Below are 26,852 nucleotides of genomic sequence, written 5' to 3' on the forward strand. Positions count from 1 at the left end.
GGATCAAGTGCTAAGCTCACCCCTCCAAAATTATTAGGGAGTTTGGGCCCCAATGGTTCAATACCATCAACCTGGATTTCTTGATGGTTCCCTATTGCCTCAGTATCTCTGGGGCTAACAAAAGTTGTAGGGATGGCCACAGTTTTGGGCAATGCTAAGTTCATATTCACCAGATTAGTTCCATCTTCAAGTCAATCGCATGCATTTAAGTCAGATAACACCTCAAACCTATTTTCTAGGCTAATGTTCCAATTGCTAGTGGAAGCACTCCTACCCCCTTTGCTTAGAGACGGTGTCCACCCTAGTCTCGATAATACTTTATGTGTATCTCGGTTTCTCTTATAATAAAAGTATTTGAGAGTTAGCGGGATGATAACACCTTGTCTTCGCTGCGGGGGGTTTATATTAGCCAAAACATTTGGGAGGACTTCAGGATTAGAAAAATTTAGGACCACACAATCTCCTTTGAATTTTTTTGGATGGTGCCCTAGCCATTGGGCCCTTTTAGCCATAATAATTTCCCCGGCTAGTTTCTGCTCACCCCATGGAGACATCTTCATGTTATTCACCAACCAGTACAAAGATTTACTGATCAAAGAAGATGTAGTTTCTGTTTTATCAACTGTCAGCAGGGACATTGGCAAGAACCAATGTAAGGGGTTCAGCCTCGGAGATACATTGAAATTGGTCACTTGCCAGTGTTAGAGCTTTAGGGGTGTCTATGCTTGCCTTCGGGAGATTTTTATTGATTCCAGGTTGCTGGATTGGGATGTTCACTTTCTCATTTGCTACGATTCTTTGTCCTCCATTTGGGGGCACCCCATTTATAATACGTACATTTGGGGATATTGGTATTATTCTAGTGACTTCATCCACAGGACTATTTATTATAGCGTTCAACCTAGCTACCTCTGCCATAAGATGATCAATTTTGGCTACCAATGGGGTTATGATACCTCCTATTTTAGTATCAATCATGTCTATTATCTTCTCAGAGAGCTCAATCTCGGGATTTTTGTTAGAAACTGACCCTGATGCATCTTCTTTATTAGCGCTTTTGTTCACAATGGTAGCCCTTTTCCTCCCTAGACGAGTCCCATTATTTTTAAACTGGGATTTTCTACATGCTCTAACTAACCTGCTTCTCAAGGGAAGAGCGGGAGACTGCGGGTCAGCCCCTACATCAGCCTCATCTATGTCTAAGGCGGAATTTAATGGCGAGTTAGGAGCTAAAGGTGCGCAAGAATCAGGAATGTCACTATCCACAATCATTAGGTCAGAGGACATGCTACTTGCAGCCTGTAAAGGAGAATCCAACGGTAACCCAGACAAAGGAATCAACGGTGGAGAGTTAGGAGAACATGTTAACCCCAGTGATGTCCTCCTGTCGTTGTTGATTTTACTAACAATCTGGACCAAGTAGTTGTCCATAGTATTTGTCATTGGAGGATTCCTTGTTTTAGACATTATATCCATGTGCTATAAAACTGGCTGCAGGTGGATCTGGTGATAGTAACCCTAAGCAACAAATGAGTTCAGCAGTAACAGTACCTGTGGTGTAGCAGTCCCAGGGGAGGTGGCTTATAGGCACAGACGACAATAATGTGGCCCGTCCCGGCCTCGCTCGACCTCGGACGGCCTCAGATGGTCCCGCCCTTGTCCCGGGCTTCTCCCGGCGCCGACCCGCGCGCGATACCGCTCTGCCGGGGCTCACGGTTAATTTATGCGCCTGCGAGCGCGATGCGGATGACGTAGGCGGGTTTCCCCCGCAAGGGTTGATGGGAACTGTGGTCCACTGCACACTGCGGCTGCGAAGATTTGAACTGCGGCAGCGGCAGGGAAACACCGGAGCACGCTGGCGTGGGCGTCCTTGGATACTGCTGCAGGTTCAACCAGGGCACAGGTAGGATTAAATGTCCGCTACAGGCAAGAGCACGCCCGCTCTGCCGGGGCTCCCGGTTAATTTATGCGCCTGCGAGCGCGATGCGGATGACGTAGGCGGGTTTCCCCCGCAAGGGTTGATGGGAACTGTGGTCCACTGCACACTGCGGCCGCGAAGATTTGAACTGCGGCAGCGGCAGGGAAACACCGGAGCACGCTGGCGTGGGCGTCCTTGGATACTGCTGCAGGTTCAACCAGGGCACAGGTAGGATTAAATGTCCGCTACAGGCAAGAGCACGCCCGCTCTGCCGGGGCTCCCGGTTAATTTATGCGCCTGCGAGCGCGATGCGGATGACGTAGGCGGGTTTCCCCCGCAAGGGTTGATGGGAACTGTGGTCCACTGCACACTGCGGCCGCGAAGATTTGAACTGCGGCAGCGGCAGGGAAACACCGGAGCACGCTGGCGTGGGCGTCCTTGGATACTGCTGCAGGTTCAACCAGGGCACAGGTAGGATTAAATGTCCGCTACAGGCAAGAGCACGCCCGCTCTGCCGGGGCTCCCGGTTAATTTATGCGCCTGCGAGCGCGATGCGGATGACGTAGGCGGGTTTCCCCCGCAAGGGTTGATGGGAACTGTGGTCCACTGCACACTGCGGCCGCGAAGATTTGAACTGCGGCAGCGGCAGGGAAACACCGGAGCACGCTGGCGTGGGCGTCCTTGGATACTGCTGCAGGTTCAACCAGGGCACAGGTAGGATTAAATGTCCGCTACAGGCAAGAGCAAGAGTTCCCCTATGCACCCCCCTCCCTCCGACTCTGTGCAGTAGTTACCCTATGCACTTCACTCCACACCCTATGCAATGGTTACTCAATGCACCTCCCTCGTGACACTATGCAACGGTTTCCCTATGCACCCCCTCCCTCCCGACACTATGCAGTAGTTACCCTATGCCCTTCACTCCTGACCCTATGCAATGGTTACCCCATGCACCCCCCCTCCCTCCAGACTCTATGCAGGGGTTACCCTATGCACCCCCTCCCTCCCGACTCTATGCAGTAGTTAGCCAATGCACTTCACTCCACACCCTATGCAATGGTTACCCTATGCACTTCACTCCACACCCTATGCAATGGTTACCCTATGCACCGCACTCCTGACCTGTAGTAAGCCATATTATGCCATCTGGATACATATGAGCTTTCTGGGACATGTCACTCTTGAGCCCTCATTTCCGGAAGTGAAACTGAATCCCGCATACAGCTCTGGAAATGCACTTCGATTTGGAACAGATTTATGTTTGCAGCCATAATTCTGTATATGAATTCTAATAGCTTATGATTTGTTTTTATAAAGAAACACACTTTTCCTTATGTCATTCCTTGCACATATCCCTGCAGGCGTATCCTGCAGGACTTCCCTTTCCCACCATCTCATTTGAACAGAGGGCCATGCCCTTGGGGGGGGGGGGGCGAGGCTGGTGCATGGTCAGGACCTGGGACCACCGTGGTCCGGGCCTCCTCCGGCTCTCTCTACGTGCTGGCCATCATGGGTTCCGGCACGTTCGCTCGCGCCAGGAGCTTCCTGTCGCCTCTCATCACGAGCTGCGGTTGAGACGACAGGAAATGCAGGGTCGCGCGTTGTTACTTACCGGTAATTGCATTACTCTGAGTCCTGTTCCTTGCTTGCAGCCATGGGCCCCCACCCATGGTAACACTGACAATGGTTGTTAGTGGAAGCTTGTTACTAAGAGGAGGTGTGGCGGGGGAGGGGCCTTTTTATTGAGTTCATCTACCTGGGGTTGGTGTCTGGGAGGCAGGGGGGCCTCACATGTAATGGCTACTAGCCAGGGACTAGTACTCAGAGTAAGGCAATTACCGGTCAGTATTTCAGACATTACGTCAAATACAGGAGGTGAACCAAGTAAACCAGTAGCAGTGAGGGGTGGAGCAAAGCCCTACTCTCCGCATCTTGTATACAACAGGTCTGACAACAGAGAGCCGAAGGGGTTTGTAGAGGGGACCTAAGAATGCCACCAGGAGAGACCGCAATGAGACCTGACTCGCCTCTGTGGCTTTAATAAAATCGGGACATGCTAGCTCGAAAAATTACAATTAAAGTTTTATTGAAAAAGGCAAATTGTATAATTCATGTATTGGGTAGCATCTAGTTCCGTGACAGCCGCGGCCCATGCAGGTGAGAGCGGAAGGGCGGTGGAGCCGGGTGAGGGCGGATTTCACCGGAAGATGACCAAGGAAAATTAAATGATTAATTTGCCCTGGTCATCGTCCGTTGAAATCCCCTCTCACCCAGCCCTACGCCCCACCACTCTTACCTGTACAGGCCACGCCTTAGCCCGTTGCAAGTTAGACACTGTAAATACTCAGCAGCCAGGTGTTGTCGCCTGTATATTTGCAAATATTTGCATTAGACACGTGTTCATTAGGTTTGAGGGAGGAGATGTTTAATGGCTGTATTAACTGTGATGAAGGATGCATTGGAAATGTAGTGCTGGAATATCAAAAATAGGTGACTTGACAGACGGCGCTTTCACTGTGAGTGAGAATAGATGTAGAACCATGGACCGACCCACAGGGCAGGGAGGAGCCGTCATAGCAGAACCATGGACCGACCCATAGGGCAGGGAGGAGCCATCATAGCAGAACCATGGACCGACCCACAGGCGGGAAGGTCTGGTAGGAGCCATAGAAGTAGAACCATGGACCGACCCACAGGCGGGAATGTCAGGGAGTAGCCACAGAAGTAGAACCATGGACCGACCCACAGGGCAGGGAGGAGCCGTCATAGCAGAACCATGGACCGACCCACAGGGCAGGGAGGAGCCGTCATAGCAGAACCATGGACTGACCCACAGGGCAGGGAGGAGCCGTCATAGCAGAACCATGGACCGACCCATAGGGCAGGGAGGAGCCGTCATAGCAGAACCATGGACCGACCCACAGGGCAGGGAGGAGCCATCATAGCAGAACCATGGACCGACCCACAGGGCAGGGAGGAGCTGTCATAGCAGAACCATGGACCGACCCATAGGGCAGGGAGGAGCCATCATAGCAGAACCATGGACCGACCCACAGGCGGGAAGGTCCGGTAGGAGCCACAGAAGTAGAGCCATGTACCGATCCACAGGCGGGAGTGTCAGGAAGTAGAACCATGGACCGACCCATAGGCGGGAATGTCAGGGAGGAGCCACAGAAGTAGAACCATGGACCGATCCACAGGCGGGAATGTCAGGGAGGAGCCACAGAAGTAGAGCCATGGACCGATCCACAGGCGGGAGTGTCAGGAAGTAGAACCATGGACCGACCCACAGGTGGGAATATCAGGGGGGAGCCATAGAATTTGAACCATGGACAGACCCACTGGCAGGAATGTCAGCGAGGAGCTCTAGAAGTAGAACCATGGACCGACCCACAGGTGGGAAGGTCAGGGAGGAATATAGAAAAATGGGGGGGCGAACAGGGCTTTGGAAAGGAGGTCCAGCTAAGTGAGCCCTAAAGTATACAACCAAAGAAGTATCGAAGCTGTTCCTTAAGTGAATGAGACGGACCATGTGGTGTGCTTAAAGTTCGTATAGAAGCCACAAGGTTGGATATGGAAGCCCTCACACAGCCATCAGGATGTCATGCCACACGCACCCATCAGGATGTAATGCCTCATCATCGGGCTGCTCCACGTCGAGTCGGCTGGTGCAATACCCGACGGGCTCCTGATTAGGGAGCGCTCTTATGGAGATCTTTTATCCAAACGGCCGTTAGGTGAGGTGGGAGTGAGGGGCTCTACTCTGATGTAGATGAAGGGAAGGTGGTGGGAGATAAAATAGGGAAGGGAGTACTTTCTCAATTAATTTATTATGAAGCCTCCTTACCTAGTTAAAAAATATATATGAGGTAAAGTGTTAGTACCGTAGATCAATGTGCTAGGTTATAGACACTGCCTCATCTGGGCTCAACATGTTTCTCGCTCTAACTGAGGATTACTCTAGCGATTCGTCAGGACCTAGTATATTCTATCTACATTCAAACTGTATATCCAAATTACAGTAAGCATTCGTTTTGGTAGCTGGTATTTTACCTGCAACTCGGTCTACCTGTGGAAAGGGAGGAGATGAAGACCAGGTTGGTTATAGAATGCACGAAAACAATTTGTTATGTGTTAAAAGGTGCGTCTTGTGAACTAGTTGGTGCAGCTGCAGTGACGGTGCACACTATTCATAGTGGTAATAAAACAAAAACAAAAACACAAGCCACGTGATGTGATCAATCCACAAAGTGTCGGATAGTTAAAAGCTTGCTTTGGGACAGGAAACAAGCGTGCTGTGTGAACTTACCCTATCAATTCCATAGGATAGCACACTGCAGTTCCTGGTAGGTTACGCAAGGAGTTCCTTGCGTTCTGTAATGGTATATTAAGAGAGCTAGTAGATTGTTATGATCATAGACACAAAACTCCAGGGTTATGTAAGCCCCTTCTCTTACTCGAGCCACATGCAAAATGACGTTTCTGTAAAAACCTTCTAATAGTTAAAAGATGTTACCAAATAAATATTAAGGCATTCGTGTACTTACAGACACGCCGAGTCCGTGTCTCCGGTCGACCTACCCCGCTCTACCAGGACTAGGAGGTGACGTTGCATGTATCGCGGCGGTTAAAAAGGGATGTTGTTCTGTGGTGGGCGGAAGTAGGGATCGGGTCGCTAAACCCAGTGAGTGTTACGCTAGAGGCTCGTTCTGGCCGCCATCTTAGGTGAGGAGCCTACTAGCGGTAAAGTGACTCACAACGTGTTGGTGATTATCGAGAATTCAGGGTATAGAGAGTTGAGCTGAATGAAAAGCTAAAGCTACAGTGTAACGTTGGTAATCACTAACGGTGAAGCGGTTGAAACCATACCAAGGGGTTTAGAATAAACTCCATTCTCTTTATCCCATTACATCATATGATGGTGAAGACAAGTTCTAGTGGGGAAACGGGGAAAAAGACCGGAAAGAAATTCCTCAAACCCATATTAGTAGATCTTATTAGGGGATGAGGTATAGGGGAAGTAGGGCATATGGCGCTATGTTATGAGAATATGAGCTGGGGATTCATGTATTAAATGATCACATAGAGATGGAGTATACCGTTTATCATTTGTGATGGGGTACACCGCTTACTAGTGGCTACACCGGTGTTAAATAAACTCAGGGTGGTTTCAGAGAGGACCAAGGGATGGCTTCATTAAGGCCTGTAGTGTGGGAGCCCAGTCTGTACACCCACCTTTGTTCTTTTACTAATAGGGCATCTTTAGTAATATTGGTGAAAGATTCCAAAACTAGCCATGTGAAGGAGTCTGGAGTGTGCCCCTTTTCTTGAAAATGCATGCACATTCTGGTATTGGTTCTTTTGCAACGGAAGTTACTACGGTGTTCAGTGATGCGCGTCTTTACTGGGCGGGTTGTCATACCAATATATTGCAATTTGCAGGGGCATGTGATCAGGTACACGCAATTAGACATGTTGCAATTGGTATGGCGACGTAACTGCCACTTAAAGCTGGTGTTAAGCTGGACTGTTTTGTTTGTTGCAGTTAGGGGGCATACTGACCATGATCCACATGGATGGTGCCCGGTCACCGGCGGTAGGTCCCATAATTGTCTTTGGTTGGGGTGCCCCTGAGCACATGGGCGCGTGTGGATCAGTGTGTCCCTCAAGTTTTTGGTGCGTTTGAACGAGAACCTAGGCACTTCAAGGTTCATTGTGCCGGTATTCAGGATATTCCAGTGTTTTTTTATTACTTTAGTAATCTCATAGGAAACTGGAGTAAATGAGGTGACACACGTGAGGACATCTGTGAGGTTGTGTATTTTAGGTTCCAACAGTGCCTCCCGATGGTTGTTGCGAGCTCTTTTATTTGCCAAAGCAATCTGTTTTTCTGGATATTCACGTGCCCTCAAGTGGTTAGCCAGTTTTTCTGCTTCTGACCTGTAATCTGTTAGATTGCTACAATTGCGTCTCACCCTCAGGAATTGCCCGACAGGGAGATTATCTTTCAGACTTCGTGGGTGATGACTGGAGTAGAGTAACAGGCTGTTACGGTCTGTCGGTTTCTTATACAGTGATGTTGAAAGTGTACCTCTGCTCAGGTTAATGTTGAGGTCTAGGAAAGGGATGTTATTTTCAGACACAGTGTGGGTGAACTTGAGATGTGGATCAAGGGTGTTGATCCATCCACATAACTCAGTACACGCTGACGTCTCTCCTTTCCATAAAATCAAGATGTCATCTATGAACCTCTTCCAAAGGTATACATCAACGTTGAATGGGTTTGAATTATGGAAAATGTGGCGAGTCTCAAAATCGGACATGTAGAGACATGCTAGACTCGGCGCGAACGTGCTGCCCATACAAGTGCCTTGTGTTTGTTGGTATATTTGGCCTTTGAATTCGAAAAAATTCTCTGTGAGGGCTAAAGTTGCGCAATCCATAACGAAGCTGATAGGGGTGTTGTGATCCCAGGGTTCATGATTAAGAACACTTTCCACCACGTCTAGTGTGGCCCTCTGAGGTATATTGGTGTACAAAGACTGTACATCTAGGGTCACTAGGAGTTTAATCTCATCCGTAGTGGGTAACCCTGTTAAGAGCCGAAGCAAATCTGAGGTGTCTTGTATGTAAGATTCAGTCTTTTTAACAAATGGTTGGAAGAAATGGTCGCAAAATTGCGAGAGGGGTTCAAGGACCGAGTCAATTCCCGACACTATTGGCCTGCCAGGTACAGGAGAAATCCCTTTATGAATTTTTGGAAGGGTGTAGAAGTATGGAGTCCGAGGGTTGTTCTTAATCAAGAAAGCGGCTTCTCTCTTACTTATCCAGCCTTGACTCTCAGCTGAGAAGAATAAGGCTGTGATAGTGGTCAAGAGTCGCTGTGTGGGATTATTGGTGACTGGAGTATAGTAGTCCCGGTCACCTGGTTGTCGTCTACATTCCTGTTCGTAGTCAACGGTGGCCATAATTACTGTGGCCCCGCCTTTATCAGCCTGTTTTATGGTAATAGATGTGTCTTTGGATAAGTTCTTAATGGCCTCAGTTTCAGCCTTAGACATGTTGTTATAATGCCTAGACTTGGTCATATTTGAAAGGTCTTTGAGTACGGCCTGTTCAAAGGTGATAACCTCAGGTGGAATCATGGTTATGTTGGGGGTGAAAGTGGACTTATTGTGTAATCCGCTGTCTATCCGTTGTACAGTTTCCCTGTCTTGAAAGAACGATTTCAATCTGACCTTTCGGAAAAACTGTTGGATTTCGCATTGTTGTTTGAACAGGTCTACCTTTGGAGTTGGTACAAAGCCCAGACCTCTCTGTAATACCTTGTGCTCAATATCGGTAAGGTTCCTTTGGGAGAGATTGACTAATAGGTCTTCTTTTTGTTGTTGGTATGACTCCGAGTTTCCATGGTTCTCGGGGTGTCCTCCCACTGGATTCTCGTTCCTTGTGGGGTTGGTTGATTGTTTTTTCTTCTTTTTTCTTCTTTGCCCGCGCCCTCTGCCCCAGCCTCTGCCTACAAAAGGCTGGTTGTACATTGGGGGGTAGAATTGGGGCGGGCCTTGTGGTGGCATAGGATATTGAGGTGGGCCATGGGGGTGTATTGGATATTGCCAGAATGCAGGGTTTTGGAAAGGGGCCATCTGGAAGTTTTGATAAGTTTGGCGATTTCCCTTATGGGATGTGCCGTAGTTTACTGATTCAGAGCTAGAATTGCTGTCGCTCGAGGTCAGGGAGGAGCCACGGATGTAAAACCAAAGGCCGACCCAAAGGCTGGAATATCCGGGAGGAGCCTGGAAGTAGGACCGACCCACAGCGGAAATGTTGGGGAGGAGCCCTAAAAGTAGAACCATGGACTGACCCACAGCCGGGAATGTCGGGGAGGAGCCATAGAAGCAGAACCATGGACCGACCCACAGGCGGGAATGTCGGTGAGGAGCCCTAGAAGTCGAGGCATGTTAGCTGCGTGGTAGCTTTCCTATGTCCTTCCCTTGGTGTGAAGGTCCAAAGAAGAAGCAATGATGGAGGGCATAGCGCCCACACTGGAGAGTAGCTGTGAAGGTAGGCACGCCTTGGTAGGCTCTCTGGAATGGGCACTGGCTTTGACGTAGGAGGAAGTAGCCGCATTCAGACGGTACCGTTCTCTCTTGTACATTAGTGTTCCAACAAGGAACATAGACAAGAGTGGGGGTTCCTTACTTGGAGATTGAGGATGTGCAACAGCGATGGGAAAGGAGGCGATCCTTTTCATCCCTTCGTCAATGAGTCGGCGGATCCGCTAAAGAGACCTGTGGTGGTGTCGGAGTCTGCTAATATTTATTAAATAGATACACATTTACCTTTTCATGCTCTTATCATCTTCCACGCGGAAGCTGTGTTTTTCAATTTTGTAAGTTATAGACAAAGCCTCATTCAGAGAATGTTTCTTTATTGAACAGTCATCTTTACTTAAGTCAGACATGTTCAAGGACCACCCTAAAACCATTACACTGTCCTACAGCCCAGACGTCCAGTAGCTCTCTTCCTGTGAAGCACCGAGCTGAAGCGCTCTCACAAACAGCGCCGTCTGTCTCCTTCTCCTGGGAGGGAGCAGATATCCCATGGCAGAAGACCACTCCCACGAGCGGTGAGAACTGGCCTTCAGATAGGTCTTAGAAACTACTCCCCATGTGGTGAGGTCTGTACTGAGGCATTCAGTATTCAGCAGGAAGATCTCAATGTTCGGTTCGTGCTCCTGTTGGACTGGATTCCTGGAGGTTATTTTCTTCCTCCTCTTCTGAATCATCTTCACGATCTTCTCTGAATTATGATGAAGCGAATGAAGGTGTTGGATCTTCCACGTCCAGGATAAAGCGTAGTTAAAAGGAACACCTTGAAGGAGGTAGACCTTATCTGCCGTCCACCTTCTTCCTGATGAAGAACAGCCAAGCACCAGCGAGGAGTGGCGTCAATTGTTGCGTAGACCCTTAATCCCTAAGCGTCCAATCAATGCTGCCATTCAGGATGTTTTAAAAAGGAAATGGAGGGATCCTGACGGAGCTTGATTTCCAAGATTCATGACCAGGATGTACCCTATTGCTAAAGGAGACCTTGTGATACCCCAAGCATTGGTTGTAGATCCTTTATCAGCAAATCTGACCGGTCGGACCGTGGATCTGGCTGAGGATGGCTGGGGTAGAAACGAAAGCAGAAGCTTCCTTAAAGAGGACTTATGCAGTTCTTACACTGGCGATGAAACCAGAGGTTTATGCCGTCTGCACATCGCAATCTCCACTCAATGACTTCCAGTCCTTGGCATCCGGGTCGCAGAATGGTGACGATATATCACAATTACTGGCCTAGATGAAACGTCGACAAGTGTCTTCTGAATGTGACTTGTGATCATCTTCAAGCCTCTGCAGTGGTTTGTGGTTTTGTACCGGCTCCAAGACACCTGTATTTAGGGGATGAAATGTAAATACCCGATGCATTTCATTTTCAGCCTTGAGGCACTCGGGCAGCGAAGCAGCAAGGAGAAATCCTCAGGATTTTAAGAAAAAATCCGCATCAGTGTTTCTGACGATGCTGGATGCAAAGCCTTCTGATGCGGCTGTGAGGTTCATTGGCTCTGATTCAGGCGGTGTGGAGCAATTCTGCAGAAAAAAACAGGCACAAAATATGAGGTCTCAAGACTACTCTATAAACATTCATTGGAGCGTTCCAGACTCAAAGCAGGACATTTGAAGAGGGCATCCCGTCTATGGATCAAAGAAGACACGTGTTCCAGATCCCATTCAAGAAAGGATGCAGGGATCTCACTCCACATGGTTTCATCTAAAGACGTCATCGGACAGTTTGAGACTAGTGATAGACTTGAAGGACCTCAGCTCTGATAGCAGTGATAGACTTGAAGGACCTCAGCTCTGATAGCCACGCATTTCAAGATTAACCGTTTCTAAAAGGCCACTAGTCTAGTATCAAATAAAGACCTGCTGGATGCATAGCTTCAAATCCCTATAACAACGTCTCCTGAGACGTTTCCCACATTCACTGGAGGAGGAATGCACTGGCCATTACAAGTTCTTCCTTTTCATCTCAAAGCAGCTCCTGGGGTCTTTACCAAACTTCCAGCTCTCTTGAAGGTGATCTCGCTCCAAAAACGAAGACAAGCTCATCTTCATCCCGATGATCTCTTCGTGCCGCCTCACGCTCAATAACCGATCCTGGAGTAAACGTTGAGAATGGTTGAGATCTTGGAGATGTTTGGGCTTCTAGTAGATTAGCCAAAGTCTCATCTCCATCCGCACAGAGCGTGGGCTGTATCGTAGAATGGTTCCAGAGGTTACGTCAGCGTCTACATAAGGCTCAAACCCAACCAGCAGTTGGCGGAGGCTTTACGAGGACATTGGTTGTATTATTCTGGTAGTTTTTATATTTATGGTTAAAAATGTGCATATTGGTTTCAACCTCATTGCTTTTTTATCTGTTTTTCTTTTTAGACTGCATGCCTGTTTCCTATGCCTTGGGCTTGTCTCCTTAGGAGGGCCTATTTTTCAGAGGCTCCAACATTGGACATCCGTATCCCAAAAACACAAGACCCCCCATTCCAGGAAGACTGACTTGAAAGAGACCGCAGCGGTGGTGGTGGTTCCTCTCATTCTGGAATCAAGGGCAGGTCTCTTCTTCACCACTTGAAAGATTCTAACTACAAATGCAGGCGGGGCCGGGGAAGGGAGTGCAGTGGGGGCAGTGGCGGCCGTGAGTTACCCCAGGGTCAGAGGTCAACCCGAGAAAGGAACCACTATTTCAATTGGAGGGAAATGATGGCTGGGTTGAGAGCTTTAAAGAACATCACACAGGAGGTTCAGGGTTCAGCTCTAATAATAGGAATCAATCAATCAATCAATCAATCAATAATAATACTTTATTCGGTCGCATATATGACCATAAAAGCTCAGAAAAAAGACAATTTATATACAACAGAGTATAAAAACTTAAGACGTACTATTAAATATCACTTAGAATCATAAACTCTCACCCTGCCAGTTGAACTTCATAATGCGTGCGTGTTTCTCTGACTATATATATTATAAAAGGACAGTAAAACTACAGTTAAAAAATCAGATCGTAGCAAATCATGATATCTCACGACGCCAATTTAACTTCATGTGGGTACCCTTTTCTCAGTCTCGGTCCTGAATTATAAAATTTAAGACAGAGAAACAGATCGATGGGGACTCTAAGCGCTGCGAGAAAGTCAAGCCTTCAAGATGCGAGTTAAAAGACCTCTCTTTAAGGATTGGCCGTAAAAATCGGGATCTATAGGCTGCAAAGAGTGGGCAAAATAATAGGAAGTCTTAGTAGTTTGGCAAGAAATCCCGTCACAATGGCAAGGAGGTGAACCAAGATCCTGTGATTAGGAACCCCCCATAATGATAAATCTTATTCATACAAAAACGTGAAAGATAAAATCTATATTGGTGAGTTCTGATGCACAAAAGATAGGGCTTTGCACCAGAGCACGTGGAAAGAGCTACATATGTTCGGCTGTTATCATGTCAGTAGCTTTGCCCGTTCTTAGCTTTTCTTTGCATTCTAAGAACTTCAACTTAACCTGCGCCTTGGTAAGACTGGTAATGTTTCCTGTGTTTGCCCACAGGTCGGTCCGCCCCAATTCTTGCAAGGATAACTTGACATAATTTAACCGTGGAGTGGCCTAAGCTTTGTTTTAAACATTCTTCTGCAATGTCATGTGTGAATTTTAAATCCAGAGATAACCATGTTTTGACCCATAGCATGATAGGAGCTCGCCTCACCAAATGTCCCATTTCATTGTGTGTGATCCGGCTTGTAGTGGATCTAGGGAGTCCTAAAAGTATGGACAGAATTGTATTCTATACTGTCTGTACCCCTATACTCCCGCTCCATACGTAGCCATTGACAGACACTTGCTTCTTTCGGGGGGATAGGTTCCAATTTTTTTGCAAATCTATTGAGTGCCCCACAAGCTGCTTTTTGTAAGTTGTGTCCTCTGATTTACCAGTCGATCTCAGGTCAGATTCGCCAAATAAAATCCCCAGATAGCTGAAAGTAGATGTTTTCATTATTGGCCGTCCTCCCACAAAAAACTTCCTAGAGCGGGTGTTTTTGGGGTCACTAATCAGAATAGAAGATTTATTTTGCTTGACCTTAAGCTTCAGATCACCCATAAAGGTGTTGAACCTGTCCAGTAAAATGTGCAATCCGTTAGCGGTGCGCAATAAAAGCACTGCATCGTCTGCGTAAAGGAGTACGGGTATCCAACAGTCGCCCCCTTTGGAAGTATCCGTGGATAGGGACCTTAATAATGCATCAAGTGCATTAATATAAAATAAAAATAACATGGGGGCCAAAATACACCTTGTCTGCCACCCTGATGAGCCGGAGTTGGAGATGTCCATTACCCTCCTGTGTAAGACGAAGCCTCAGCCTTGATCTAACCTTCTGAAAACCATTAAAAGGTGGGGATAAACCCCAACTCGACCCATCATCTCCCACAGTTTATCTCTGTCCGCTACATTAAAGGCCGAGGAGAGGTTCATGAAAGCCGTGTGCATGGCGCCGCTCCTGGCCTTGACATACATATTTAGTATAAGGGAGAGCTCGTTCAGAGGTGCCCAAGCCTGGTCAAAACCCATGTTGGACCTCCGTAATGACGGCTCTCTCATTTGCCCAGTCTTCCAGTTTCCACAGTATCCCTCACCCAAAGATCTCTGCAGTAGAATTGATGAGAGTGATGGGCCGGTAATTTGCTGGGCCGTTTTTATCACCCTATCTTATAAATGGGATTGTCACGGATTCCTTCGAGGAGTCGACCGGTCCTCTAATGACCAGAGCTCTAAAGAGATTTGTTATCAGTGGGGCCTGGAGACCACGATTAGACTTGAAAAGCTTGACAGGCACCCCATCTGGGCCAGAAGCTGAGCTGACCAGCTTTTCAGACTTCCCCAATTGTAATTGAGTTACTACGAGTCATCAAATCCTCACAATTAATGACGTGTGTTTTGCGAAACCACAAAAGACACCTCCCCTGGCTCAGCAGTGATTATTTTCGGGAAACGGGAAGCCCAGCCTTGCTCTAAAATAAGACAGTCAGTTTCTGAGGGAGTTGTAAAAAGTAAAAATTGAAAGTTTCAGTAGTTCCCAGAAAGCCTCGTTATCTTTTGGCAGAGGGAGTGCGTTCCAGATCTTCCCATGCCTCGGTTCTTATCTCATGTTTTTGTTTTTCAAGCGGATCAGTATAATTCCTCCTCGCTTCTCTAACTTCCCCGGGATCACGGGGCACTCTATCAATTGCTTCTTTCAGGAGTTTGAGGGCCTAGTGCAGTCTTTATTAAACCAGGAGTTTACTGGGCGGGCCTTCCGGGGTTTAACCACAGTTAACAGCCCTGCGATGGAAGTGCACATTTTCTCAAAATGATTCAAATTTTATCCCAATGTCCATGTGTTCGGTTCGGCGATACATAAACTCATCAATCCTAGTCGAAGCCAGTCCGGAGTGAATTTTGGAGGGATCTACCTTTTTACATCTTCTACGGACCCCTTGATACGAGAGAAAGTTAAGGGTGCGATCTGTCTAGCAGGCGCGGGGGGTGTGGATAGAAAGGAAAACATGAGACTAATTGTTCGATTATCACTAAAGGGAGAGGACAATATCTCAATTTGCTTAAAATAGGAGTCTAGGTAGCTAGACTAGAATATATCCAATAGCACTCCCCCCTCCCCCTTCCCACGCAAGTCGGAGTGCGTTCTTCGAAATCGCCACAGGTCTAAAATGCAAAACATCGGTTATTCGTCAGCATTATCCTCGTCAATGCTTCTCCACGGGGGGAATGATAAGTGAGCCACCTCAATCCCGTCCGTCCACCATCCCACACACCCTACTCCCTCCAAGGGTACATTTAATGAAATTGAAATCACCTGCCCACAGCATGGAAAGACCATTGCCCTCGCTACCTATTGGGCATCGGATAACAGACCCCAGGTCCTCAGCAATATTCACCGGTTGTGAGGAATAAAACTTGTAGTAAAAATTTACTAGGAGGATATTGAGCTCTGTGGTAAAGGAAAGCTTCAGAGTCTGATAGTAAGGGCTCGAGGTTAACTGTACGAACAGATTCTTGAGACCACGGCAGCAAGGCCCCCCTGACCCGCACTAGAGGGACCGCTAGAGACAAAAAGATCAGAGCCCATCTATCCTCACATTTTTGAAAACCAAGTTTCTTGGGTACAAGTGACCTGTGAAAGACAACCGTTCTTGATCCCGTATCTTCGAGCGAAGACCCGACACGTTCCAGGCAATAACGGCTGCGGTGTCGTAGCGTTTTATACCAGCACTGTTCATGCCCATCACATTGTCACTTTGGGACAAGCTAAAAGGTTCCATACTAGGAGTTTCGGCAACATGATTCCGAGGCTGGAAGCTAGAGACGTGTCCGTAGGACCAGAAACATCCTTGTGTGCCTCATTATCAGCGTACAGTTCGACAGCATCGGACAAAACGGGGACCAATGGATTCACTCCCGAGTCCATTTCCAAAGCGCTCTCACCTTGGAGCTCAGGAGGATGTTCGAGCCAATCATTTGCATCCAGATCAGAAAGCGGCTGAAATCTATTGGCTGTTGGAATTGTGCACATAAACCCTCCTATAAGTCGAGGCGGAGGTAAAGGCCCGTACCCTGATCCCCAGGTGTCGGCGCTCTAAGGCGGTAGAAGAAACCCAGCGGTCCAATAGAAGGGGTTTGGGGGTGTTATTTGTGCCTTGCCTACAGCCTGAGCTTATCCATCGGCATGCCAGTCCTGGATTCCTGCAGGTAGCTGCCATGCAGTCCCCCTCCAGAAGTCTTCTCGATGGGCCTACCCAACCAACCCGCCTCCGCATAAGAATATCACGATATCCCTCGATGGAGAAGGCAGAGTTTCTTCACAACCAGAGGCACGTTTTATTTTTTAAGACTGGGAAATTCTCTTCCCTTCCCTCTGGCGCAGGCTGCACCCCCACGATTACTGCCACGTACGAGCAGCACGCTGGGGGAAGATTTCAATTCTGCTGGGAAACTCGTTCACCGTGGGGCATCTAATCGCTACTGGGGTGTTCGATGGTCCGCTTGAACTAGGAGGGGTCCTATATAGTTCTCAGCTGGGAAGGCAAGGGATCTTTTAGGTGGGACTGAAATATTTGGGACCCTCTCTGAGGAAGAAGAGAGGAAGAAGAGAGGGGGTGCCAGTTACCCTCTTAGAGATCTGGTGCAAAGAGCCCTGAATTTCACCTCTATTCTGGGCTACGCCATGTGGTGTTACCTCAGAAAAAGGGGGACGATAAGAATCGCAATGACGTACCCGCGTCATCATTTCCAGAGTCAGTCTCAAGCTCGGAGTAAAGTGCGAGACACATTGGGCCTTGAGCAGAGAAACTCCCGCTACTGCTCAAGGAAATACATGCCCGACGACAGGACAGTACGTGAGTGGTCACTCCCGCAGAATATCTCCCGCCTCCCCGGATCTTGTGTGGCCAGTCCAGTGTTTATGGGTACTTTACATGAGATTCAGTCTGCAGACAGGGGGTCTTGTTGCCAGTTGCACAAAGGACTTTTCCTTCCTTTCTTCTCTCCGTTTCATGACCCTTTCACTCGGGGGACAGATGCGTTGTTGAGTCGGGGGGCAACACACATTGAGTTTGCGTGTTCCCCGATTCCTTGGCTCGGGTAGACCAGGCACAGGGATGGGGGTCCGTCCTCCTCTTCTGGGTGTCGAGGAGTTTTGAGGGTTTTGATCTCATGAGGCCAAAAGTACAAACCTGTTCCTTTCACTGCTGATCCTTTGTGAGCACTTCAGAGTCCATGGTCTGGGTGAGCTCTGCAAGGGGGGGGGGGGGGGGGGGTGAATGCATTAAGGCATACTGCTACGTCTTTGAAGATCTTTGAAGATGGATTTGATCTTCGATGAGGCCGTGATTTTATTCCTAAGGTAAATTCATACTTTCATAAGAATCGAGAAATGATTCTCCCTGGTTCAAGTTCCAATCCCGCCTCAGAGCTGGAAGCACAGAGATCCCATTGGGTGACGGAGCTGGAAAAATATCTCTTCTTAGATCAGCCACATTTACCTATTGGGAATATTTTTTAGTTTTTGGGCCAAGTTTGGTTCAGCAAAATGGGGTTACAAATCATCATTGTCACCAGTGACTGGATCTTGGATATGTTTCATTATCTTATGCTCAGGTTGGTCGAGACCTTACGGGTCGCACCCAAGCCGACCCACTTGTTGAGTCGAGGGGTGAGTTCTCGACCTCTGATAATCGTGCAGCCTCCACCTGGGCTAACTCGCTCCTGCTTTCAATTTCCAGAGGTTGTAGTGGGGTCAGGGCTGATGTTTGCCACAAAAGTTCTGTTGAATAATTCTGAATTTCAAAAGTGTTATTTTGACATAATTCAGGGGCATCGGCAGAATATGTCTTGTTTTTTGCTGTATACCTTCCGTATCTAATCGTGACTTCTTTGTGAAGACGTCATACTGCTTGGGTCTCCTTTCAATAAGTAAGTAATAGCACAGCCAATGGGGATGAGAAGGTAATGTCTCGACTCCTTATCGCTACTCTCCTGTACTCAGATTCTCCACTCCTCGCTCCAGTACTTACGATCTCTCCCAGATCTTCTTAGTGAGGTGGTGAGGAGAACGAGGTCTGGGCGCTGCCTCCTGGCACGTGTATGAAAGAGACCGGTCCAACAGGAAGAAGGAAAGCGGAAGAGACGCCGGAGCAGAGGGTGCTGGTGGGGGGGTGGGGGCTGAATGTACAAGGAATGGAGAAACCGAGGAATGGAGAAACCGAGGAATGGAGAAACCGAGGAATGGAGAAACCGAAGAATGGAGATAACCGGACAGTAATCGAGACATGAAGGCTATCCGTAGAAATGACAGTGAAACCTCTGTGCATGCATGGATCCCCCCAAACTGTCCAGTGCAGGAGTGAGGGTGGAGACACGTCTCACCCGTGGTCACTCCTACTGCAGCTGGAGGCTCCAGTTTGGACCCCGGCGGCAACGGAGAGGGTTGGAGGTGAAGCCCAACTTGTAGGGTAAGCACTCTGGTGCCTTTTACTCGAGGTCCTCCGGGTGGTACTTGGCATTAATAAGGTAGGTGGTAAACTCTCCAGCACAACACTGTGCCGTGTCCCTCTCAACACTGGTGTCCAGCGGCCACTGCTCGTGAGGGCTCACACTGTTGTGCAAACTTGTGTTTATTTGCCAAACTCCACATGCCACCTGAGTGCCCCTCCAGGGCAGTGGCATGGCTTCTTTTCTGAGTATGAATCCAGCTGTCAACAGAGGAGGGGGGGTGGCTGCTGGCAGATACATTTCCCTTTGTGTGTTTCTGTTTTTTTTAATACCTGGCACAGGCTGGTGTTTGTTTAATTATACTGGAATGCCGCACAGGCTTGTTCCAGCCACACCTCACGGCTTCCCTCCTGCTTCCTGCACTCCTGCTTGTAGCTGCCTGTCGGGCTCGCCTGTCCTTTATCCACCCCTCTCATGTGGCTTGGGAGGTCTCGTTTGGTGGCTGTCCAGGTCTACGGGCAGCTGCACACTTTGGACTGCAGCTTTTATCGTCCGGCTTGACAGCGCAGCTGTCGCCAGACAATCCTGTGAGCATCACTAGAGAGCCCGGGGAGCCCGGAGCACATGTTTTGATTGGACAGAAGTTGTGTGCTTCCACAAGAAAGTGCTCGCCCTCCACGCAGCTCTGATCACTTTGTTTATTTATCCAGCTGCCTGAGCTTGAACTTTCAGGGGCACACGTGTGACAATGTAAAGCTGTTAGTGTCTTAGATACCTAGACACGTATGATGTTTTTTCAGTGGCAGCGGGACAGATGGGTGAGGGCAGTCCCCAACCTACATGGATGTTTAGGTCTGGCTTGAAAGTTCAACTGTCGCCTGACCTTTTAATCTTAACCAATGTTATTCTACAGTTCTTTGCATCCAGACACATCCATATCACTTCCCATGGTATTTACTTGTAATGCTTCACATTACCATACAACATTCCTTTAAAGTCAGACCTATTGGCATTGCCAATGCTTGTTAGGTCTTGTTTAACAGCCCAGCTGTCTCTTTACTTTATGTGACCCATGGAATAAGCACTGGCAATTCTAAGTAATCTGGATTATGAATGAAAGTCCTTTTGGTTTCATTCGTGGGTGAAAGTACTCAATGGACCATCATACATACACTACGTCATTCAACTTTGCACGCATTCATTCATTCATTCATTCATCCATCCACTGACTCCGTCTTGCATTCACCATCTGACACTACTGCAATGAAACACACACAAACTCTACAAAATAAATCACAAGTAGAAAAAAAGGAAACACGCTGCTGCCGGAACATGGTGGGAAAATGCAATATTTTCTAAAATAACCAGCATTTTTTAGGACAGAAAGAGGGAGAGGAGAGTGTGTGCATTCTTGTCTGTGTGTATGTCAAAGGTCCTGGTGAAATCCGACAGACAGCGCACCATACCCAACTGAAAGCAACTGCCCCCAACTATTTATTAGAAAATACATTTATTAGGGGGGGGTGTAACACCCCAAACGCCACCCCTAAAGCTACATCCCTTAATATTTACACATGTATGTGTATATATATATATATATATATATATATATATATATATATATAAAACATGATTTTATAATGTTTTTTATAGTTCATTATCAAAGCTGCTATTCCCCTTATTTTCTCTTGTTTTCTTTTTTCTTTTTCATTCTTGACATTTTAGCACCTGAACTCCAAGCACTTTAGCACTAGCACTTTTAATTAATTAAGGCAGCACCAGCCCTTTAATAAAATATGCTATCATACCAATAGAGTTTTGACAGTCAGAAAAGATAAGCACTGATTCTTTAATGCCTCTCAATTTCAATACAAAAGTAGTAACCAGCTGCATAACTAACAATATCACAGGATTTCTGTGAACTCGGCTATAAGTTTTTAAGCATTCATGCAATAAGATACAGGCACATGTTATAATTTTGTGTTTTAATCAATACAAACAAATTATGTATTGTTAAATCTGTTTACATATTTATATATATTTATATGTATTTATATCTATTTATTATTTTGGTTTTAAATTACAACCAGGATTTTAATAAACAGTAGCATAATATGCTAATGTAAAAACCATTCTTCTTATGCAAATCAGAGTTGTATTTAGTAGCATAATAACTGCGGCAGCAAATCACGCTTTATGTATGTATATTCAACTATGGCTACCTTGATCGAAAACAAGAGGAATATGAATCACTACAAAGATGTTAAGGGCGCAAAGTCGTTATTTGTCAACTTAAAAAGCATTGTAATGATAGTATTTTGTTTATATCTATCACGGGTGTAGTTCAAGTAAATATATAAAAACAGAAAGCGGACTGCGTTTCCGCATGTGATCAAGGGCACTTTGTTTGCCCGAAACGCGTCATAAGGCTTATTGAATAAATGAATTTCAGCCACCAAGCTTGGGTCCGTGACTCCTTGTGCGTGCTAACAGACTACATGCAGGAGTCGTCCTCTGTGTATGTATGTGTGTGTATATATATATATATATATATATATATATATATATATATATCCCAAAACAACTTCTACAAGTCCCAGTATACGTATCCCAGGAAACAAATGCACCAGAGCTGCCGCTCGATTTTAGCAAAGCGTATGTATTACTTTCATACACTGGCTACAAAATAACAAAACCCAACGCGTTTCGGCGGTCCAATCACACCTTGCTCACGGGTTAGGCATGGTTTGCACACTATGTTTCTTTAAATAGATTTAATACAAGCACATGCCTAACCCGTGAGCAAGGAGTGATTGGACCGCCGAAACGCGTTGGGTTTTGTTATTTTGTAGCCAGTGTATGAAATTAATACATACGCTTTGCTAAAATCGAATGGCAGCTCTGGTGCATTTGTATCCTGGGATACGTATACTGGGACTTGTTTTTGGATATTAAGAGGTTCGCTACCTCGCTGAGCACTCCTCACTGGAAGAGGCTTGAGCATCCGTGACTCTTTGGCTGGATATATATATATATATATATATAATCTACTGGCGGTCGCCAGTAGATAGTTATAGTTAGGACCCTGTTTCCATAGGAAATCCGCAACATTCTATTTTGAATAACTTTGGCGCCGGTCGACGAATCCTCGCGAAATTTTCAAAATAGGTGGGGCGTTGAGCTCCGCTCCTACCCTGAAAGTCTCGGGGGGGGGATTCGTCAAGCGGGGGCTGAGATAAAAGGGGGGTCCCAAAACGCGTTTTTCCCATGCATTTTTCCATAGGACCTTTAGACAGAGCTACAGCCCGAACGGCTGAACAGAATTTAATGAAATTTGGCAGAGAGGTAGTCCTCAGGTCAAGGAAGTGCCTTTTGTAGGTTTGGTGTAAATCTGTTCAGTAGATTCTGAGAAAATAGCCTTTAAATCAATATATATATCTGAGCCAGCTTACGGTGCGCTTACGGTGCGCTTACCGTACGCGTACGGTGACGTGCGCGAGCGCGATTCTGATTGGCCGTTCGATCTTAGTAAACATTCGAATCGGTCGAAACCAGGAAGCGGCGGCCGCCATTTTCTCTCTCGCACTCTGACAGGGGGTTGAAAAACAAAGTGCAAAAACATGTAAAGGGGCTGTTTAGACAGCTCCCAAGCACCTAGCCATGTCGAGGGAGTCCCCAACGATCCCCCAAGTGAAAAAAGGCAATTTTAATTTTTTCGAAAATTTCGCCGATTACGCTTACCGTACGCGTACGGTAATAAATAATAATAAAAAAAAATATATCTACATTCTCCCCACCCCACCAAAACAAAACATATATTTTACCTGTCACAACGATGCTCATCATATGTCCTCCATGTGCGCACGTTGCGCGAAGCGCATCGTGCGTTCATGGCCCATCTAGCGTAACGTGGGCACGCGGTGCGCGAAGGGCACAGCGCACCGTGCGCGCACGGAACGAACTGCGTTAAGTGGGCGCGCACGCCACAAATGGCGTAAAGTAACTTAGCATTTTAAAAAACGTACAAATTCACTGAAAAAACCATAGGTTTCACACACGTTATAGTTAGGAATTAGCATTTAAAAAACCTTGCAAATTCACTGAAAAACCATAGGTTTCACACATGTTATAGTTAGCTGGACATTTTACTGATAAAAAACCAATGAAATTCCCCCGTTATAGTTACTGTAGGCAACTATAACTCACGCGACCGTAATCCTCTGCTGATGACATATGTGTCTTTATGAAAAAAAAATATTTGTAATATATGTATAGCTAAAATTTAATGGAAGAAGACATGGGCAAATAAGTGTCTAAATACAGTATTAGCATCAGCAGAGGATTACGGTCGCGTGAGTTATAGTTGCCTGCACTAACTATAACGGGGGAATTTCATTGGTTTTTTATCAGTAAAATGTCCAGCTAACTATAACATGTGTGAAACCTATGGTTTTTTCAGTGAATATATATATATGTGTGTGTAAATATATATATATGTGTGTGTGTGTAAATATTATTTAATTAATAATTGACTACAAGATCCTGGCAGACCGCTAAGAAGGCATTCTAGACAGGAGGAGCCTAGCCTGCAGCCGAGATGGCCGCCTAGCTCTTCGGCTCCGCCGACCCTTTCGCCCTTCGTCGATATCCTGGCAAGAATCCTGCGCCTCCGAGCCCTACGCTTACCTGCGCCACGTCCCTGACCACGATACTTTGACTCCGGTCGAAAACGGAGCTCCCCCGGCGGAGTTGGGCCCCGGTTTCCATTCCGGCCTTCCAGGCGGTCGCGGCCGGGCCATTGTTTAGTGGGGACGGCCGGCGGCGACAACGATAGCAGCGGCCGCTGTGGAGAGGGAGGAGCCGGTACACCGGACCTGGAGCGCGGCGCTGGGATTCTCACAGCAGCCTTTTTCGTGCTCGGCTGCCCAGCGCGCCCCGCTCGCAACATTGTATCCAGCTCCCGTATACTGTATCCCGGCCCAGCTGGGAGAGGGCCGGGATCGCTTCTTTGTTGCAGCCTACAGCAGCGGATGCCATCTTCCGCATCGGAAGCCCTGGTCTCGCCGGTGGGTTTCCCTGCACCACAGATTCTCCTGTCCCTGAAGCCTTTCCACGACCGGCTGTCTCCACGTTTCCTGCACCACCGGGGCCCCGCAGAGAGCTTATCACCTTCCAGATACCGATGGTTGGTGAGGGGGGCTTGCTCCCCGGGGCGCTCGATGGTTGCTTGCCTAAGATGGCGGACGCAACAGCACCCTCCATCCTTGATCCACCGCTGGGGCTTCGCGACATCCTGGCAGCACTGGAGGACCTGTGGTTGGCCTTCCGCGACTCTGCCACTGGTTTGGAGGACCGGTTTGATCGGACTTTTTCAGCTGGCCATGATGATTCTCCAGTGCGGCATGTTAAGCCACATCTTCAGTCGACTGTCGGTGGATCACCCGAGTTGAGGTATGTGGCGGTGACGGGGGGACGTGTCCCAGTGCCCGCTGCGGTACTCCTCGGCTCTGCCCTGGAGGAGTCTGACAATCCTGCTCCCTTGGTATGGCCGGAGCTTGTGCCTCAGCCGCCGTTTTGCCCATCTCCTTTGTCCTTTGGTGCCACGTCTCTGAGCGTCCTCCTGGACTTGCTTCCTGTACATCGGCCGGCCGCTACTCTGGGATTTATGCATCGTCCTGCTCCCTGTTGTGCTAGCCACCGCATAGCAGTGGCGCATTCTGTGGTCCTTTACTATCGAGCTTCGCTCCAGTTTGACTTGTCTCTTACCCCTCGATTGCTGCAACGGACTCCATGGTGGCCCATCCCGTCCAGGTTGGCTGTACTGCAATTGGACTCTGTTGGACTGCAGATTCGAAGGGGCCAAGGCTGAGGAAGGGGGTTTTTCTTGTTGCACATTGATACGTATATGGCTGGGACTGGGACTTGTGACTGTTGGAGGTACATGTAGCAGGGTGTTAGGTCGGGGCCTGGGGTTGGGTGACCGCGGGTAACGATTTTGCTTGTATTGAATAGATCCTTGGCCCTCCTCCGATCAACCGTGACATTCTTTTTCTTTTTCTTCTCTTTCTCTTCTCCTACATTTCGGGTACTCTTTTGGGGCGACAGACACACTGCTAGGGGGGGTAGGCCGTAGCCTCTGCATGCGTGTAGGGTGGGGGGTATATTTCCTTGTTGGTTTTTTTTTTCTATGGGCCTCCTTTTTCTTTCTTTCTTTTCTCTCTTTCTCTTCTCCCTTTCTACTCTTTACCTTTCTCGTTTGTTCTCTCCTTTCTTATTTCTTGGGTCGAGGGGAGGATTGGGAACTTGTGGGTAGTGCTTGGGGATCGTCATGTGATATGCTTCTTTTCTATCCTGATTTTATTGAGTGCGATTGATTACCTTACGGATAATGCTTGCTGACTCTTCTGATGATCGTTGCCCACTATAGTCCTAACTGCATTGCTCTGATTCGGATCCTTCCAGACCTGTGGCTATGGACTTATTTCAAAACTTTATAAAACTTAAACCTCATCATCCTGCGCTCGGCGGCACAATTGTGTATAACGTAATCTGGTCTATTTGTGCTTGTACTGATATGCTGCTGAATCGTATAATTGCTTGCTGATGTGCCCTTTTTTTTTTGTCGAGGCCGGCCTGAGGGTTGTAGGCCCGTATTTGTCTGCACATACTGTTAAATAAAGGTTTTCCAAAAAAAAAAAAAAAAAAAAAAAAAAAAAAAAGGCATTCTAGCAAGAATGATGTCCGTGCAAGTCGTTTCCCCCTAGGGTTCTTCAGAGGCTGTATCTAACACAAAAGCATCCCCTACTCTGGTAATCTGGCATTTCATGTACAAAATATCCATCTGTAGGGTTTAATATAGAGAAATAACAATTCACATTTAAATGCCTCTCGGCTTTAACGTCTGCTGTTCACACTCCATGTATAGTGCCTGCTGCCTTTATCATAACTTTTACATCTTAAACAAACAGGTCTATAACTTTTATCATGGGCTTTTCACCCTAACACACTCCAACCTACAGTGTTGGTCATACACGTTCCCATTCGGTAGACATCAGGTATGCCGTAATAAAATTATAAATATGTACATAATACTGTTGTCAAAACAATCTATAATCCTTACTAATGGAGCCTAATAAGAATTGCCAGTCTTTCCCAATAATTTGTTCGGTTGGGTCACCAATACCAAAACCGTCGCCTACTACAGTAATCTGCAAGATTTCATGTAACAAAAGGCCTGCCTACAGGCTTCAGCCCAGTGTAATAGCAATCCACCCTTAAAAGCCTATTGTCTTCACATGCCATTTTCACATTAAGGTAGCAAGGCCCTCTTGCTTTGTCAGAACTTGTCTTTACAAAGATCACACCTAAGGAATCCGACATGGGTCCCAGCGGCCGGATAAGGCCTCTAGTCGTTATCAAGAGGTTGACTTAGTATACAACGCGCGTAAACTGGCATCCGCCGGGCATGCATCTATACAATTACGAATGTGAACACAATTGCTGTAAGGGAAGGGCCTGGTAAGGAATTCTGTGAGATTCCCTGTATCCAAAAAACTGTAAATTCAGAGTAACAACAATCCACCGGGCAAGGAAACAGAAGTCTTGTCCACCAGAGAGAAGCACGTTTAAATCTCCCGCCAGGACAGACCAGACATCCCTTCGTTGCCTGAGCGGCTGCAGGCTGAGAAGGTAGGTTTACTCCTGTCTGGCGGGAGATTTAAAAAGGCTCCTGGCAGGCGGGAGCAAACCTGTTTCTCTGCCTGCGCTAGTGCAGCCAGGGAGACTAGTCTGGCCTGAGATGGGCTCCCCAGGCCAGAGTACTGGAGGTGGCCCGAGGGATTGGGTCCCTGGGGCCTTTTAAG

At 47.4% G+C, this 26,852-nt stretch overlaps 1 protein-coding gene across 5 annotated transcripts in view; it reads left to right on the plus strand.

Annotated features, from left to right (window-relative positions):
• The window catches only part of PLD2 (phospholipase D2), a 495,902-nt gene that overhangs the window by 109,584 nt on the left and 359,466 nt on the right, over nt 1–26,852 (plus strand). For 2 of the 5 annotated variants that reach the window (XM_085638425.1, XM_085638424.1), the window contains exon 1: nt 18,739–19,010. The exons of the other annotated variants lie outside the window; for them this stretch is intronic. The gene's annotated coding sequence lies outside the window, so the exon portion shown is untranslated. Of the gene's footprint in view, nt 1–18,738; nt 19,011–26,852 lie in introns of those variants that run through there. 5 annotated transcript variants of the gene reach the window in all.

The sequence above is a fragment of the Triturus cristatus genome, chromosome 12 (assembly GCF_964204655.1).
Source record: "Triturus cristatus chromosome 12, aTriCri1.1, whole genome shotgun sequence".
Taxonomy (NCBI): domain Eukaryota; kingdom Metazoa; phylum Chordata; class Amphibia; order Caudata; family Salamandridae; genus Triturus; species Triturus cristatus.